This window comes from Phascolarctos cinereus, unplaced genomic scaffold, assembly GCF_003287225.1.
Source record: "Phascolarctos cinereus isolate Bilbo 61053 unplaced genomic scaffold, phaCin_HiC Scaffold_3;HRSCAF=262, whole genome shotgun sequence".
Taxonomy (NCBI): Eukaryota; Metazoa; Chordata; class Mammalia; order Diprotodontia; family Phascolarctidae; genus Phascolarctos; species Phascolarctos cinereus.
In genome coordinates this window covers 109,023,297-109,043,350 of record NW_027555736.1, presented here as the reverse complement: position 1 = coordinate 109,043,350, position 20,054 = coordinate 109,023,297, and the positions used below count along the sequence as shown (strand labels likewise).

Genomic DNA, 20,054 nt, shown 5'->3' with positions numbered 1-20,054 from the left:
TCAATAATCACAAAATTAAGGTGTGGCCAAGGTGGGTAAAATAACATATACTGTCATTTTTACAATTCAGTTTAAGGTTTAATACATGAATAATTGAAGCATATATTTATAGGGAGAATGAAACCTGAGCTAGAAGAAATGATAAGCATTAACTCACCATCTATTACTATTTGTCGAGCACCTGCTGGAAGAACACTGTATTTGATGCTTTGGGTATGCAAAGCATGTTTAACCATGCATGTAAGCTACTTCTTTCTACTGTGTAAATTAGAATAGTTATGTCATACATGATAGTTTTTAAAAATTCTACATGAATCTATTTGCAACTGAAATTACTGTTCCCATCCTTTGTTGAAATTCATTTACTCAAACTTTCTTATGGCAGGTTTCTTCCTATCTGCCGTAATTGTACTTTAAAAGCCATTGCTCTAAAGTGTATATGTATGAGCTATCATTGGAATAGATACTGAGGTGATCCTTAGATACAAACTATAGAGAGTTGAGGTTTTTCTATCTACTACTACTCAGGCTTACATTGTGGTCCATGGTGTGTTCAGAACCTTCCTCTAGCCAGCTGTTTGACCTGAATTTGGTTATGTTGGATATTCCAGAGTTAAGTAAATTCAAATAGCTCTTTGAGAAATTGAAACAATATTTTAGTGTTTTTGTTTGTTTAGCTGACTTTTTAATATGGAATATCTGTAAAATTATTGCCTTTATAGCCATTTAGGGATCTATTGCTGTTACAACACTTGCAACTTTAAATACTTTATTGTATTTTATATCCAGGCCCTCAGCTGTATCACCATTATTATTAGAAATAGGACTAATGTCATGTAGTTGCAATCTTATGCTCCCAAATCCAAAAGCAGAGATATTTTGTTTGTTTTTACTGATACTATTTCTTCAAATTATCCAGAAGTCTGTGGGCAGGATTACCAAATGAAGATCCAGTATTTATATTCAGATTAGCAACTTAAAGGCTGCTTAAGGAAAATGTTAGAGAGCTCTCTTAAAGGTTTGCAGTTAGCTCTCTCAGATATCAAGATGTCTGAATGATTTCTTTTAAAATGTGGGACATGTATGACTTTTATAAATTATAAATATTTTTATTCACAATCAGTTATTTAGAACCAAAAAATTATATTCTGTAGCACCCCACCCCCTACTCCCTGCTCAATTTGGTTGTATGTTGCTATGTTTGAGGAGGGTTTTGTTTTTAATTTCTAGATTATGTTGCACTTAGGGTCTCATCACAAGTGGGTGACTTCTGGCTAAACAAGGTAAAATCTTAGCGTGAGCACAGATCCAAGGACAGGGTGACAATTTTAATGAGTTTTATTGAGAGCCGGCCAAGTGAGCATCTGTTCCTTTTGTTTACTCCATACTTTCTAAGCCAGGATCTCCAAGCTAGCTAGTTATGTTGGTGTGTGTCTGTATAGTGTGGTTTTTTTCCCACCCTCTCCTTCAGTGGTGCATGGTTAGAAATATTTTGGCATCTGGTACAATGGCATAATTTCTGTTAGGCTCTTGGGTGTGGAAATAAGTTTTCTCATCGATGCTCAGCATTCTGACTCACTCCCAGATGGTGGCCTTCTCATCCCTTTCCTGTCCATTTTAGTCTTATCCTGCCATAAATCTCATTTGCTACCTCCATTAAATGCTCAAACTTAAATGTAGTTCTTAGTGCTGACCAGATGATAATTCAGTAGAGTCATACTAGGTCCAGTATATTTGCTCTGGATTCCACAGACCTCTTCTGTCTATATCTCTTAACCTTTTTCTGTTGGTGCTTGTCTAACTTACTTGTATCTCTTCTTAGCCCTGAACATCTATTCTGGTTCATTGTTCCCTGTTTAAAGCAATTACCAAGAGTTTCTTGACAAGCAAATGTATGTAGTTAGAACCAACTTCTTCTTTATAAAGAGTTCAAAGAGTACAGGAATCTTGAAAACATTTCCTCATTTTATTTACATGGTGTCTCATGTTACTTTGGAAGAGCTAGTGTAGAATAGATGTAGCTGAAGAGATCAGTGTTATCAATCCTAGTTACATTAGCAGTAGCATAATCTTTGAAAAAAAGATGGTTTTCCCCCATTGCAGGACTGTTATACAGACACTATTTTCTAGTCTGCAGCTATTTTGTCATATGATCTGCTGCCATTGATATTTCTGCTATTGTTAACTTGGTCTGGATATTAACATTGATTCAAATTGTGTTCCAATGTGCCTTAAATATGTTTCTTAAGCTACTTTACTTTGCTGTCTTGACTCTTCCATCAGTTACTCATACAGTACCTTCATTATCCTGGTGTTAGCCATTTTTATCACAAAAACTAGTTCAGACCAGCTCAGCTGTGATGTGAACAGCATTGTTGCCTTAAACATGTCTCAAAACCCTTGTTGAATACTTCAGCCTTCCTTTTTTGTTTAAGATATACATATATAGAAGCTACAAATTTGTTTCGGTGCAGAATCTATCATTAATGCCTTTAGCAACAGTACTATTATATCACTGTGAAGTTGTAGAATGTTACATCTAAGGTTACTTTACTGACATCTTACCTTTCCAATCAACTTTTGAGAAGAGTCTTCTTGTCTAGTTAAAATAGGAAGAAACTGAAGCAGATCATAAATGTCACTTCAAACTAACAATGATATCTTTGATATCAAAGACGGTGAAGGTGTAACCTAAGAAAAGATTTAAAACTCAGAAAGGGGGTAGACTTATTTTCATTAGTAAAACTTTGTTCCCAATTGGATTTGGGGACAGTGAAATTTTTTTCCTTGCTACGAAACCTTTCCCTTTTACTAATTACAGCATTATAGTTCATGAAGGCAGTATTTATTTTGGTACATAAGATGAGTGCTGAAATTATTGTGGCTTTAATTAGGTAGCCATTATTAACTGTCACTTTAGTCTTTAAAATCCATAATTGCAGCATATCTAGTGTGTCAACCTTCATGATTATTTTATCAGTAAAGAAAAATGAAAACTACAAATTTCTTTGTTAAAATTGTCATTTAAGCCATTTTAGCAAAATATTGCTGAAAATTTTAGTTTCTGGCTTTGCCTTACCCTACCTAAACATATATACACAAAACAGATTGAATTTAGTTGTCACATGTCTTGCCTGGATTTCTGGCCTCAGTACAGAATTCTCTGCCTCTTTATGAGTTTGAGATAAACCTTCAGCAATGGTTTGTAAGGGTTTTTTTCTTAGTCTGATAATCTGTTTGCAACTGACTGAGACAGAAAAATGTGATGTTCCTTTCCACTCACTCCAGATTTTGATAGAAGACTTGTTTTATTTATTTCCAAAATTATATCCGCAGGAAACAAGCTGTTTAAATTCAGATTATGCTGAAGCAAAATGGTCCTGGTATGAGAAGCAACGTGCTGTTTTACGAGCACAGAGTCCCTTTTCTCATAACTGATTGATAGTAAATATTTTCCTGAAGAATTATTGCCAACCATGAACAGTGCAACTGTTTCACTTTTTTTCCGTGCTACTTGCTGTACCAGCCATTGTCGGTAATTAAGATCTACAATTCACAATGCAGACGTTTGCACTTCCTCTGGGTCTAAGCTATTTATAAGGCATTTCAGCTGTTCAGAGTTTCTTTTGAGTTTTAAACTACATGTTAACAGGCTTCTTTAATCTGCTTTTCCACAAGTAGTATGTCAGGTGGTCCTTTCCATACACAGACACTAACAGGTTTAAATGTTACCTTTGTTGTTAATGTAATAGGATTTAATCATATCATGTTGAATGCCCTTTTTCTAAAAACTCTGAATTTTAATGACTCAGCTATCACTTTTCAGTATTATAAAAAAGCATGAATGAAACTTTAAAAAGCCATTTTTAATGCCTTTCAAATTGCATAAAGTTAATAAGTATTATTAGCTTCTTTTGCTAATGAGAAAACTGGCACAGAGTTGTGACTTTGGCATTGAATTAAAGACTGTTCTCTAGGAGGCAGGAGTTTGTATACACCTCCAAGTAAGAATAGATGTACATATTTGTACGTGCATGTACATATATGTCCAGCATGTACCTACCTACATTATAACTCTCTTGGTACCCTATAGCATATTTCATGACAGGGATCATGTCTTACCTAAACTTTGTATTATCTCCAGCAATTAACAGAGTGCTGTGCACAGGTTGATATTTAATGTGTTAAATGAATTGAATGAATGGATACATGGTATCTCTAGGAATAATGGCATATGAAAATGAAAAAAATTAATGCATACTTGTACGTGTCATTGAGGAAATCCAGCCATAGACTGTATTGTTTGGGAAAATGCTGAAAATGGCAGAATTAAGTAGAGGTCTGTCTCAAGCCAAGGAGTATACTGAACCCTAGAGGCTATAGGAGTTTGTACCCTGGAATCAGAGTAACTCAGCTACCAGCACTCATTGTTAAACATAAAACAAAAAAGAAACAAGAAGCTGAAAGCTGTCACTGAAAGATGTTAAAAACTTTGCCTAGAGCAGAGATTGTCTGGCCGCCTCGGTGCCCCAAGTCCGGCTGTATTGATTCTTCATGTTGGTGTACTGGCCAGCATCATTGCTGATCCTCCAGCAGAGCAATTCTGCAGAGAAAAGGAGAACTAGAATTTCAGTGCTGATTGCTTGGGAATATGAACAGAAGCATCCAAAAGCAGTTTTATTTGACAGAATCTACAACTTTCAGTAGTTCTTTGAAATGAACTCTTTGTGAACCTGTTCAGTAGCAGCCACACTTTGATGACTGAGGAACTAGTGGCATATCTGATTGAAGTACCTGAAGATGCTAAAACCAGTCCCGTTTTAAATCTAGCCAAGAAGTTAATAAGATTAAGCTTGTACGTGGATTGATCGGGATTAGCATATGATAGGTCTGAATGTCTTCCTCAGAGAAAAAGGAGAGGTAGAGAGAAGGGGCTGAAGCAGGAAAGTTCTTCATCAAGAATTTACTGCAGCATTGCTCATTGATGCATGTTGGATCACCCGCACGGAGAGATCACATGGCTCTTCCAAAAGTCAAACGATCAATTCGCCTCGTTTTGGCTCTGTACTTAATGCACAAACAGTGCGATCTGCGGGGCTGTAATTGCATTGTTAGGGCCAAGGAACAAGCCTGTGCCTTTTCAGCAGACAGCTGGCAGGGAGAGAGGCATGTTGTTAGGAAAGAGAGAGGCAAGGCAAATAAAATTACTGCTAACGCTCAGAGATCGGCAGGAGTCCTACTTGCCTAATCTTACCGGTGGGAGCAAGCGGCTGTTGTAATCCAATTATAGCAGCATAAGCAATTTGTTAGACACTCCGCATAATGTAACAATTTCCCAATAAACTCTGACTTGTAATAACGTCGGCAAGAGCCCGCATAAATCTACCCGAATGGTGGGGGCTGGAGCGTTCGGCTGGGGGCTTGTAATTGGCGCCATCAGCACGTTTTGCGGAGTGCAGTATGGTGCAGTCTTTTAGTGCAGGAATTTTAAGGAGAAAAGCATGGCACACATTTCTCAGAAAAACAAAAGTGGCCATTAAAAGGGGAACAGTCAAGAAGGGCGTCCTTGCCCTTTATGTAGAAAACAAATGAGAGGAAGCTACGCTTCCTCCTGAGGCCAAGTTAGAAGAAGGGAAAATCCTTTAAATACCTTTTTTTTTAAAGGAGACCTTTTCTATTCATTCTATCCATGTTGTTCCACCTCTACTCCCCCCTCCCAAAATGGAAAAAAAATGCTATTTAGGGTTCATCTTAGTAAGCATCTCGACAAGTCTAGTAGCCAAGTGTTCATAGGCATGTGTAGAAATTAGGACTTGAATCTATTTTTTTGTTATGGGTGTTAGCTTTTACATCACAGCATGAAAATATATTTTCTTTAGTGTTTGGGGATGGGGGCGCAAATTTTGTAAAAAATAATTTACTGTTGAGGTCATGTTTGGGAGAGCAGTTAATGCTATGTCCACATCACTCACCAAAATTCCAAGCCTGTCAACTCTGTTTTGCTTTCTGTTTTAAATAATCTATTGCTGAGAGCATTGAAGTCCAGTCTGTAGTTTAGTTAGTCTACTTTTCACTATTGCATATCTTTTCATTTCTTTAGAATATTAGGCAAATTAGTAACAAAACTTCTAATCATCCATATTGCAAATATAATGGAAAAATTAAGACTTTGCTAATTCATAGTAGTACTTGAATTATCACCACAGAAACAATTTTTGTTCCTGAGTCATATTGTACTTTTTGGAGAAAGTGTGATGTTTAGAGCAAAATTCAATCTAGCAATTATTTATTGCACTCCTACTATGTGCAGGGCACAAAATAAAATCATTTTAATTGATTTATTTTCATAATCACAGCATAGGGTTCATTTATATGAGAGCTAAGAGGTACAAATGCTCATAGATTTAAGGTTTAATAAGCAAGATTTTCAGCTAGTGAGTGCGTATTACATGTTCTATGTTTTCTGGTGCCTAACCCTGTCCTCTACTGCTGTTAATTTGTGTCAAAAGCCAACCTTCTGAGATAAGAACAGGATACTTCAAACATCCTGTTGTTGCTGTATTATTACAATAAATATTTACTTTCAACATAACCATTTTTTTCTGTTGAAGCAAATGCCTTGTTTGACTCAAGCTACATCAATAAACTGCAGTGCCCCTAATAAAGCCACTCAGTGTCTGGGTTTAACTAATGGCTGATTTTCATGGCTTTGACAGTGAGCTGTGTGCGTTATTTTCTCCTGATATTGTAAAAATAATGAGAGCAAATTAGAACAATCAGTTTACACAGATAGCTCCTGATTGGAGGCGATGGGCAATATGGCAGCAGGTAATCCATCTTCGGGCTCCTGTCACATTAACTTCAGCAGTGTGAAAAGATCAGGTGGGGTAAGCGGGGATCCTGCCCAATCGGAACACTGAAATTAATGAGAAGAGCATTGTTCTGTGATCAACCTTTTAATTAGCAAGACTGGAGACAGAGGGAGTGTTGAAGACAGCAGCACAGCTGCACAATACCATACAGTTTCTGGAAAAAAATCCATAGGTTTTAAATGATCTTTTTTCCATTCCCTTTGTAAATAAGCAGTTGTGTCTTAAGTCTAAATGTATTTACAGACTTTCAAGAAATGCTGCTTATTCTCCAATTTAATATCCCATACATGGCCACTGCTACTCAGCTCCTTCCATGAGAGTTTCATTTAGGAATATTTTGAATACCATCAAAACCCTTTTTGGTTTGTATTTTGGGTTTAATGTTTTGCTCCTTTAAAAATCAGATGAAAGGCAATAGATTAAGTTCTGACAGAGCTTCTGGTTTTTGTTTTGGGTTTGTTTGTTTTTTTTCCTTTTCAACAGCCACCAATGCTGTTCTTATTTGGGTAATATCTGAATGCTTCAGCTTTGTACATAGGTGCTGCTGCTTTGAGTTGCTATAATAAAAATAGAATTTAGTTACCAAGCTACAACATATTTTAGTTGAGTTCCTTTTATTTTTATTTGAAAGTTGTTGTTTTTTCTTCTACCTACTAATTTTCCAGTACTGGATGACAGACAAGTTGTTTGATATTTTTATCATTTGATATAAAGCAAACATGGCAATATAAAATCATATATGTAATTTTGGGAGATAAAAAAAATTACACTACAGTTTTTTTTAAATAAAGGCCAGCTTAACCCACTTATAGCTCATTTAATGGTCCTTCTAATGTTGAAAATTATTACTTAAAGCAGCAATATAATTTAACACAAAGTTAGTGGCCAGAATGTCCAAATCCAAGATTACCACTGTGAACAGCATAACCATGTGTAGGTCTTTACTGTAGAATCCCATCAGGCAGTGATCTTAATACACTTTTACATATTGAACTACGTACTTCAAGTAGCACTTAACACACAGTAGTATTAGTTATGTTATGTGAATTAACAAAACCTAGACATACAAAGGAAACCAAATGGTGGGATTTCTTTCTCTTGTGTATCTGTAAGCATCTGCGGAAGGATAAGAATGTTAGTATGTAAAGAGTAATACCCTGATGAAACCTGTCTCTGTTGAGGACAAAACAGGAAATAATGGGCTTAAAGGGTAATATGAACTATTCAAGTTAGTTATAGGACTTTCGTATGTAAAGAGTAATACCCTGATGAAACCTGTCTCTGTTGAGGACAAAACAGGAAATAATGGGCTTAAAGGGTAATATGAACTATTCAAGTTAGTTATAGGACTTTCCTTATAGTAGTTGCTGTCAGGGGAAGTTGTGGAATCATGTCCAATCTTATATCTCTTAAGATAGTAAATTACAGAGAGTAAATCTATAATATTTCTGTTCCATGGCAAGGCTCAATAGAACAGAAGTACTTCACTGCCCCCTAGCCAAACAACCCATTCCTAGTTAATATTGTTCCTGGACTGATGTCAGAGCTGAAGCCCAAATTCTGTGGGCCATAGTGAGCTCTTCTTGGAATTACTTCCTTAGTCTGTTCCAGTGTTTTGGGTTCATATCATAATGAGAAGTAATACTGTCTTCTAATATTAGTATTATTGCTAGTGTCTAATAGTGCCTTTTTGTTCTTAAGACACAACTGTACGTGGCACAAAAAAAGTTAAAAACTACTTTATGTTTTGCTTACTGTTTCTTTTACATGCCTAAATTTGGATTACAGATTTAATTCTTTATAATTCATATACTACTTTTTCCAGCTTTTAATGGATATTTATAGAGGTAAGCATCTTCAGCTCATCTATCAGTTTCAAAAGCTCAATTCATGTCAGCTCTATGGCAATAAATATATTCTAGATCTGGTGGTCTAAATAGATCTCCTACAAAGTTGGTGAAACCTGAACCCTCCTTTTAAATTTTCAGTATTAGTGAACAAGTAAAGTTTTATTCTTGGTAACAGTACATGAGATTTGATCTCATAGGGTACATGAGATTTAGGCCTTAATAACTTTTCTTCTATACCAAGTTTCCACAAGACTGAAGTGATCTTTTTCTGCTTTCAATGATGCTAGAGTTCCACTTGATTCATTTCTCCTACCTATGTTTGTTCCTACTGTCATAGACTTTTTTCCCAGTGAGACTTACTTCAGTAGCAGTGTTAAAAGGTGTATCTTTATGAGGGGTGCCTTTTTAAGTTTGTAATAGTTAGGTCAAGCTATTCCTAGAAGCATATCCAATTGACTGTGTAACTGCATAACTCCTTTTTACTCCCTAACTGAGCTACAGTTACAAAGTCACTTTAAGAGCCCTTCCTTCCTGAGTTCATCTATTAAGTTTAGCCTTAGAAGAACTTTCACCCATGAGTTAAATGGCTCAGCTTACCATAAGCACCTCAGAGTACGGCAAATGAAACTATTCAGATCCCACTGAGGTGATTCCACATTCTTCTATTCTAAGAAAGTTTTCTTTTCCTTCCTCATTGATTTTTGGCCTTGAGACATGTTAACCTTTGAAAGGATACAACTAATTTGATGATTGTCCATTTCATTATTCACCTACCTTTGGGCTGAAAGATTTATAATCGTTTTTCCTCCATTTTCACCAACCCTCAGAAAAAAAAAAAAGAAGAGTTGGAGATCCTATATGTTTTCCCTGAACTTAGTGCTTGGCCCCACACTAAGAAGGGCCTTTAAGTTTCTCAGCATGTTTTCTACAACACCTTTGCCATAGAACATAAGCAATTTAATTTTGTTTCCCCTTCTTGAGTACTGTATTTTCAGTATTAAACTTCTATTATATGTCCAGTAATTCCATTTTTGGCTTTAACTGCTTGTCATATAATAATTGCCCATCTGGTAAACCTGGTCTTCAGTTCTATAAGATTTGACTTTGACTATTTTTCTCTTTTCCACATTGTTCTGTATATAAAATATCTGCAATGTTAGAAGATGAGTTGTACAGGATAGTTATTGTTGTGGATTCCTTCAGAGTGGTTAGCTTAAGAAAATTATTTGGGATTACAGTAGCTGTCCCACTGCCTTTGGCAAAAAGCCAGCATTCTGGGGGAGCCCTTCCCCCACCAGTCCAAAAAACTCCTTAACTCAAGCATGGTCATTTATTTTTAAAGATACATTTCTTAAAGCTCCTTAGACCTTGATCGTATGCATCAGACACAAACATTTTTTAAGGGAAAGAATCCTTGCATCTGGGTGGTTGAGTGATTGATTAGAAATTATGACATCAGAAGTATAGTTGTACCTCAAGGCCCCTACCTGTTCCATATAGGGGATCTTTATAGAAGAATAAGTGATACAGTATAGGTCCATCAAATCATTTTCGTAAAGCAAATGCTCACAAATGTTATTCTGATGTTCATTTTAAGTACATTGACTAATCTGTATTGGAAAGAATAGAAGACTGACTAACTGTTAAGATTAACAAATTTCCTGCCCAGCTACCTAGAAGCATGTTATATGCATTTGCTCATGCGAAGAACTAAGACCATATTAAGCTAGAATTTTTAAAAATTGCTCATGCAATGAACTTAAATTTAAGTATTCTCTTTTATCTTGAGCTTAATAACTCAATCATTGATTTCTTACTTTTCTCGCTATTCATCAGTAACACCTAAAAGAATGAGAAATTTAAACTGAAAATATTTCTACTGGGGCAAGGGGCATGTGAAAGAGGAGACAAAAGAGAAAGGAAGAAAGCCAGGTTTAGAAAGAAATGGTTCCTACAGTGTTAACTATGGAGTCTGTAGCGTGACTCTAATGGAATATCATGGCAGGGGGTATAATACTGTAAATAAGATGAATATGCCACTTGTGGATTAATGGGCAACCTAAAGAGTGGCTTTATTTACATCTGTGTGGGGTTTATTTGCAGTTATTGGAGGTTTTTTTTCCTCCTTTTTTTTAGGTTATATATTTGGATTAAAGTGTTCATAGTCCTAGTGGGTTAAGCAGCGAGGTAATTTTTTTTTAATTAATCTCTTCAGGTCTGGTTTTCTGTTGCTTTTTGTAGGACTTAGTGGCTACATCTTTTTTTTCATAGGTTGAAAAAGGAGTTTTGTCCTCTGAATAACTTTTTTCCTGTGCAGTTCTTTAGAGGATAGGGATTTCTGAGATAACTTGCTAGGTTAGGAAGCCTTGAAACAATAATTTATTGCATTTTATATTAAAAAAAGGGAAAGAACAAAAGGTAGAGATTTTATAATGTCTGAATTACAGTGAGTTACATTTGAGAGAATACAATTTTATGAAACTGAAGGAAAGTTTGTAATTTTCAAAGACAAGGTTGGAATAATACATATCTAATTGTATCCAACCTGAGTGCAATATCCAGTATGTGTGAATAAATGATTACTTGACTTAGGTTTTGCATAATCAATTTCTTTAATGAATTCTGAACGTTTATGTTGTTTGCTTTTGAAATTCTAAATTAGAAATAGATATTCCTTTCTCTACTATTGTATCTTCCTAAGCACATTTCATTTAAAAGTCAAGAGATTCAAAGTGTGCTTCCTAAATATCCTACATGGGAAAAAAAAACTAAATTCACCAAAAATTTATTAACTAAGAACTAGTGAATAATATTTTGAAATTAAAAGTAGAGAAAATATATATCACCCTACCAACTTTATTCAACACGTGGGTCTCACTAAAATATAGTACTTTAAAAGATCAGTTTAAATGGAAAACGAAGCTGCATAAGATTAATTCTCCCTAAATTAAGATAAAAAGAACATATCTGTGTGTTTTGTCTATAACAACTAGATTTAAAATGCAACAGCTATTTGTGTTAAACCTGAAAAGCTTCTGCGGACCACAGAGAACATAGTAGATATGATAATCGGGAAATTAATTCCTACTCAATGCTATAACTTGTTAAACAGTTAGCCAAGTTTAGAAAATATTTAAGTACGTGTAGCTACTTAAATCTCAACACTAATTTTTTGTTTGTTTTTCTTCTCTTACACTTGTAGTATATTCCCTTTTAGCATTCATTTAAGAGATCATAAAAATTAAAAATACCTTAATTAGCAACCACAAAAAAAACCTGTTAATTGAACCTTGTAATTTCTAAGAGGAACTGTCTGTTATGCTCTCCTTTTAAGGCTTTGATTGTATGTAATAAAACTGTTGCTTAATTAATGCCAGTATTCTGAAGCCTTTGGATTTCACAAAATTGAATGAAGTGAAAGAGCTAAGAGACAAAATCAAATCACTTTTCTATCAATGTTGATTTAGATTTGTCATTCTTGTTCTAGATCATGAATTACCACTTCAAACATATATCAGATGGATTTCAAGAAAAGCATAACAGTCAGTCCTGTCTTAGGAAACATGATTGGGCATCTTAGTAGGTTAATGAATCACAGTTTTCAAACAGTTCCTTTTCTCCCTTGTGCTTCCCATGAAAAGAGCATGATGGTGTTTTCCCCAAGGGGAAAATACAAAACCAAAAATTGTATTATTTTGCCCATTGGCATTGATTCCTGCAGTGGGAAATCAGAGCTGAGATTAGGGTTAGGGAATTCAGTCTTTTGAAATTGTTCTTTGACAGAGACTTAGTGTATATATCTAAGGCTTAAGACAAAAGGAACTCAATCTATTAGGTACCTAAGTGCTGCAGGGGGAAATGTGCAAAAAATATGCCTTAGGAACACTGTTTGGTTTGGGATAGAGGCAGTTTTTAACAGTATCTGCATGGTGAGTTAAATAACTAGGGTATTATATATTTTTCATATTTTACCTCTTAGTACCAGAAATGTTGCTAATTTTTAGAATGTAGGCTATTGAAGAGTTTAATAAAGAGATCTCCCAAGATAAAACTCTCTACAGGGCTAATCTCTGCATACCTCTATTTTTTTCCCTCTTTGATTCAAGGAATTTATTAGCTGCTCTCATATTTGTATTGATTTTAAGAAGGCTGTTGGAATGCGGTGCTTTCAAGAAGGAACAGATTTGAAATTCAGCAATGAAAAATAAAGCACTTTTCAATTTGGAGCTGCAGTGCCAGAGTGATTGTGCTGTAACCTTTAAACTAATTGCAGTCTTGGAGGCTTCTCAAGTGGTGGTCATGATCTTTCTAGATTGGGTGAAATTGCTACATCATTTTTTAATGATAGGTTTTCTTGAATTTATAGTAAGTGAAATATAGGCATTTAGAGTGGAGGCATGTTCAGTGACAATATCAATCCCATTGGTTCAAGGTCCCTGTGGAAGAGGAGGTCTGCAAGCATATGAGAAGAATACAGCTTTCAATTTGAATAGTCTTCTATTGTCCAGGGGGGTATATAATGCCTATAAATACTTCCAACAGAATGGATAGAACTAGGTTAAGTGTTTACCTTTCCATTCTCCCCCACTGAAGAGCAAGGTTCTCCTAACACTGACCTACTTTACTTCTGTACAGTGATTTTTGTGGCCATGAAGAGAAGAATAAATGAGGAAGACTCGTAGCATCTTTTAGTAGGAAGCTTTTGGCAGTATGTTCCTTTGTTGGTAGGGCATAATGTTGTAGCAACTCATGAATAAATATTTCGAATTCTATAATACTGTAACAGTTATAACCATTTTTAAGTTCTTTTTTTAAGTAGATATTTCTCTCCTGGCTTTGCAAATTGTGAACTTTACAAAACTGGCTTAGGCAGCCCTATTAATTATTCATATCATAGCAACAATTAAAGCAAATTAAAAATAAAAATCTCCATATTGCAGTTAACTGTGGGCAACACCAAACTGCGTCAGCTCTGTAAGGGCCTGTGGTGTTTCTTTAGTTAAAGGTGCTAGAGGGAGCTCTAACCCTCTTCAAAAGGATAGCATAAGGGACTAATTGCCCAGTGTTTGTTTCTGGCCACAGAGCCACAACTGAAAAAAGGAGATTGAAGCTCTGCCACAGTAGAAACAGATTTCGTTTATTAGAAATCCCTGTTTCTGATATTTTAGGAAACATAATTTAAGGCCATCTACTGGCAGCCAAACAGCTCTGTTCTCACCATCTATACTCCCACCTTGAATGTAATGGTGTTCTAGCACAGTGCCTAGGCACAGGGAAGGTGCTTGTTAAGTTGATTAATTTGTTTCAACTTTCCATGGGTGCAGATCAGAACTCTTCTCCTTTGACCTAACTCCTTCATTGACCATCCTCCCCAACCTTGGCTTCCCTTTCAAGATTATAGCCCCTCTTTCAAAACAGTAGCTCAATTCAATTCAACTAATAATTTAAGTTCCTACTTTATGTGCTGATGATCCAAAGACAAAAGTGAAACAGTCCCCGCCTTCAAAGAGATTACATTACGAGGACCATGTAACTAAATTATATTGAAAATAACACAAAGTAGCTTTAAGAAGAAGCTGTTGGGGGGGGGGGGGACGGCAGCGACAAGGCTCAGAAAAGGCCACTTGTAGAAATTGGTCTTTGAGCTGTCTTGAAGGAAATGAGGGGTTCCAAGAGGTGGAAATCAAGAGTGTGTGCATTTCAGGGACGGAGACCACTTGTGAAAAGACATAGAATGAACAGCCGCCGGTACAGTTAGGCTAGAATGGAGAATGCTGGAAAGGAAGTAATATGAAATAACACTAGAGACAAGAGGGAGAGAAGGAAGCAAAAGCAAAATTGTAAAGGGCCTTAAATGCCAGGATGAGGATTTTATCCTAAAGGTAGTGGAGAGCCATTAAAGCTTTTTGAACAGGAGGATGACATTGTCAGATGTGTCTGACAGTATCAATTGGATGATTATATGGAGAGTGAATTGGAGAGGAAGAAGACTAGAAGTCTAACAGCTAATTAAAAGCCTGTTGGAGTAGTGAGGTGAGAATGAGATAAGGGCCTGAATTGGGGTAGAGACTGTAAGATAAATGAAGAAGAGACAAATGTGAGGGATATTGCATTAATAGAAGCTATAGGACTTGGAAACAGATTGATGTGTGAGGGAAAGGAAAAGTCAAGTATAATGCCAAGGCTAGAAACATTCAACCCTTTATCTCCACTCACACAACCACCATGATAGTTCAGGTCCTCATCACCTGGATTACTTCAGCAGCTCCCTAATTGATCTCTCTGCCTCAAATTTCTCCCTACTCCAGTCTGTCTTCCACATAGCTGACAAACTGATTTTCCTTAAATGTGAAACTGGCCATGTCAGTCCTCTGTTTAACAAATGCTAGTGGCTCTCTATTACCTCTAGGTTAAAGTTGTAAACCTGTTTAGCTTTTAAAACTCTACAAAACTTAGTCCCAACCTGTCTTTCCAGTTTCATTGGATATTACTCCCTCACCTGTACTCTGCAGTCCAGCTAAACTAACTTTCCTTCTGTTACTTTACCATAGCAGTATCTCCCATCTCCATGCGTCTGCACTTCCTATTCTCTGTCCCTGGAAAGCACTCCTTCACTTGGCCTCATAGAATCTCTTATTTCTATACATGGCTCAAACACCACTTTGAACATGAAACTTTTCATGATTTCCCTCACTCTTGGCATACTGCTAATATTCTCTCTCCCTAACTACCTTGTAATTATTTGTATTTATTCTGTATCCAGTTATATATGTACTTGTAGTTTCCGTGTTACAATGTAAGTTTCTTGGGAGTAGGGCTTATATTATTAAAATCCTTTGTATTTGTATCTTATGTCTAGCATAATACCTAGTATGTAAGAGATGGTTAATAAATGTATGACTGGGAGGTTAGTGGTATTCTCAACAGAAATGGAGAACATGATGTGGGTATTCAGAGGAAGGAGAAGTTATTCCAAAATTGAGGGTATTAGGAAACTTTGTGGAGAAATTTGACCTTGAAGGAGTCAGTCTAGTGCAACAAGCATTATTAAACCCCCTACTATATAGAAGGCACCATACTCAGTACTGGAAATATAAAAACAAAAAGGTTTTTGACTGTTTCTGCCTTCAAGGAGCTTGTCTTCTACTGGGAGTATGCAGCGTGTTAGCAGATAAATATGTACATGAAAATTTGAAATGGAGGGAGAGAACACTAACAAGAACATCAGGAAGAGTTTCCTGTAGTAGGTGCCATATGAGCTGTCTTGAAGGAAGCTGGTTATTCTTAGGGTCCTAGCTGAAAATGGAGTGCATTATAAGGGGTATAGTTCAAGAGGTAGTAAGTGGAGTAATGCTAAGTTCAGAAAGCAGAATGGTCAGCAGATCTTTTACTGAGTCAGGTTCCTTCAGTATCTCTTAATTATAGCTTTCCAACCAACAGGTAACAGACCCTGTTGATTCCTTTATAGTCTGGAAGGGATACAATGAAACCAGCAGCCTCCAAACAGAAGGCTCCCATAACTGATTTCTTTCTGTTGCCACTGTTTTAGAAGAAAAGAGAGGGATTTTCCCCCCAAAACTTTGCCCCTAGAGATTGATGACCTTCCCTTCTCTCTTCTTCAATGGCATACTTCCTTATTAGTGCCCCTGAAGTATCTCGTGTCTGAATGATATATTCTAATGAAATATAGAAATCAGCCCTTGTGAAGTATATAGCCTTCTCACAATAGGTCCAGTGAATCCTAAGGTACCAATTATATGCAGATTTGGTAAATTGCAATTACAACCTCATATTATTCAATTAGTTTGACCCAGGTTTACAGTATTGATGAGTCTTTTCCAAGTGTTCTGCATTCAGCAACTGGCTTCTCCTCTACTCTTAGACCTTGGGGTCACTAGCCTTTCTTGCTATGGTAAGTAGCACTTGTCTATTATCCTTAGGCCTAAGCTGAGCATTCTCTCTCTCTCTCTCTCTCTCTCTCTCTCTCTCTCTCTCTCTCTCTCTCTCTCTCTCTCTCTCTCTCTCTCTCTCTCCCCCTCCTCTCTCTGTCTCCCCCCTCCCTCCCTCTTCCCCTTTCCCTCTCTCTGCCTGTCATTCTCTCCCCTTTCTGTCTTTTTTCTGTCTTTCCTTGTCTCTCTCTCTCTTTTTCTCTCATCCCTTTCTGTCTCAATCTTAAGTCCACACACTTGACTTCAGGTTAAAAATGCTATCCTCAGAGCCACCTGAAATCTGACTCAGCTGGTGTCGCACAGAAATTTCCTGACTAATCTTTTCTCTGTTGTAGGTCCAGAACCAGCTCAGCTCCCTTGAGCTGAGCCTACAGCCTTGATCAGCAGGTCATGAGTCCTTTTTTTCTTTCCAAAACTATAGTTCCTCTACAAGTTTTCTTCACAATTCTGGATGGTACCAGTCTACCTGGATAGTACCAGATAGTGGAGTGCATGTTGACCATACATAGTAGCATATTAAAAAAATCTTTTCTATTAACTTAGCTCCTACTTTATTGTGAGCTTAATATCCAATTTTAATATGTAGGCAGAGTTTAAACATAGGAGTCCTCAGAGAGGAGTGCAGTGATCAGGTTCTACACTCGAACCTGATTTGCCCTAAACTAATTACTAATGGCTTCTGGGCACTTGGGAAAGACTCTTTCCCCTACTTCTTAGACTATATATACTACACTGTACTTGCATTAACATTAAAAATGTCTAGTAAGTCTCAAGGAGTGTGTGTGTATAAATACATTATATATGATTATAAATATTACATATATGTGATATATATGTACATAAAACACAGAACAAGGAAGCGTGTCTCGTTTTTAAAGACTACCAAGTTCTGTTCTAATTGATGTTAAACTCTGAAGAAATTTTAGTTTAAATCCTTCTAGCCAAGTATAAGCCAAGTTCTGTGAATAACTGACATATGTTAAGTTTTGCAAAGTGCTTTGCCTCCATTATCTTGTCTATTTTATCTGTGTATTTGTCTATCAAATCAATTTCATGTACTCCTACAGCTAACAGAGCATTGTGTTCCTGAGGACACTAGACATCCTTTGAGGTCTCCAAGATCCATAGTCAAGTATGACAGACAGAAGCAGCCTTATGATCCATCATGGCCTTTGACCAAATGGTGGAAAATAAAGTCCTAAAGCGCAACATTCATTCTGAATGTTGAATTTCTAGAACAATCTTTTATCTAAAGAGCTAAAAGGGTAAAACACAGACCTTTCAAACATGCAACAAGTTCAAACACTGAACACTATGGTGAAGAAGGAATTGGTAATAAGAAAAGATGAGTAGGAAAAAAAGAGGCACAGCATCAGTAGAGAGATTAAATATATTGGCCCCTACCCTTCTTAGGGCTCTAAATTCCATTGTCACTGAAAAACATAGGGATGGGGGAGAAGAAGCAAGAAGGAAGCACGGAAGCATCCTTGTATAGAAACACTATCTGATGTTGCAAACAGTCTGAGTTTTACTTGGGCTTTAGTTTTTGTCCAAACCTGAGATTTTATTGGTATAGGAAGTTTCAGTGAGAAATCCTACTCTACCAACGCAGATCAACTATTCTGTAGTGTTGTCGTTTGAATCATAAAATCATGGAATTTTAGAGATAGAAGAGACTTCAGGGATAATCTGAGCCAACCCTCTCATTTTATATAAAAAAAAAGTTAATTGACCTGCCCAAAGTCACCATAAGCCAATTAATGACAGAAGGAAAGAAGAGAAATGGAAGAAAACATTTATTAAATGCCTACTATATTCCAGATAACTGTGCTAAGTACTTTACAAATATTATCTCATTTGATTTTCATAACAAACTTTTGAGGTAGATGCTGTTATTATTCCCATTTTTTACAGTTGAGGAAACTGGCATAGTCAAAGGTTAAGTGACTTGTCCAGGGCCACACAGCTAGTAAAATGTCTGAGGTTAGAACAAGCAGGGCCCCTGAATTCCAAATCTCTGATCTTCTGGTCCTGTGACATTGACTCTTCTTTGTCTTTCTTTTAACAAGAAAGACCCTCTAAGAACTTGTTATGAGCTGTTTTGTTCCCAAAAAAACCCACTTCATCAATTTGTATTCATTACTACAAAACAAGTAAGTGTTGTGCATTGTACTGCCAGAAAAGTATCTGTAGAGCTGTTTTTAGTTGAAAGATGCTACAGCTAATACAGCCCTAAGCAAGACCCACACCCTGGTGAGGCAGAAGGTAGTGTAGTAAAGAAGCTACCTTTACAAAAGTCATTTCAGGCTTTGAGAAATGGCAACATCTGTAGGGAAGAGCGTAATACACTTCTCTAATCAACAGTAGAAACATTAAAGTGATTCTCAATTTTCACATCTTTCTCTGACTCCCTATTTTCCCTTCTCTCTATTTCCCCAATATCATTGGTTGGATTTTGTCCTATTATGAAAAAAAAATTGAAATGAATCCTGCATTTCTTGGAATTCAGCGTCTTTTCTCAGAAAGGCCCAGATCTGCAATCTTTGGTCTCATGAAATCCCATAAAAATGATGCCCATGTGGGGAAAATGTAAATAACCTTCAGGCAAAATTACAAGGTAGCAGAGTTTTTCTGCCAATTTTTGAAAGAGGGGTGCTGATGACAGCTGGAATTCATCTGATTTCTGCCTTTACTCCTTTGCTGATTCCTAAAATAAGAACAGAACTTCGGAAGGAAGCAAAATACTCTCAATAGCCTGTAGGAAGTTTGCTTTCCTAGTAAAACCAAGTAAGGTTTATATAGAAAAACTAGGGCAATGCCCTAAAGATCACCAGTCTGGTCATCTTTCTTTTTTTCTTTCTTTCTTCCCTACCTCCCAGTTAGTTTGGATGTTACAGGAAAGTGTTTTGATAATGACTTTGAAAATTTGTCAAAAAATATTGAGCTGCAAATGGTCCTGCTACATATTGATACCTACTGAGGGGATCACATTCTGAATATCCTCACTTTTCATTCCTCTTTAGTTATATGTAAAGAAATTTCTAACCCTTTACCCTTTATTATGTCTTTTGTGGAATACCTTTTTTGTTTAAATTTTTTGTACAATAAAATTTAATGCAATTCTGTCACATTACAACGTTCAGGTGGATTGGTTAAACAATGTACAGAACTACTTTGTACCCAGATTGAGTATGATGATGGCAAAGTGAGTATGGAGACCAACAAATTACATTTCTGCCACTAAGTACTTTTCTTCCTATAATCCCATAAGCAAGTATTTCACCATCACTTTGACCCTACAGACTGAAAATCAATTCAACAGTTATCTTTAATGAAAAAAAAAGTATGAAATATTTTAAGCCGTTGAGGAGCTTATTACAGTA

General features: G+C 36.4%; 1 protein-coding gene across 4 annotated transcripts in view; it reads left to right on the top strand.

Moving 5' to 3' along the window:
* BTRC (beta-transducin repeat containing E3 ubiquitin protein ligase) overlaps positions 1-20,054 on the top strand; it is a 193,904-nt gene that overhangs the window by 113,206 nt on the left and 60,644 nt on the right. The window lies entirely within an intron of this gene.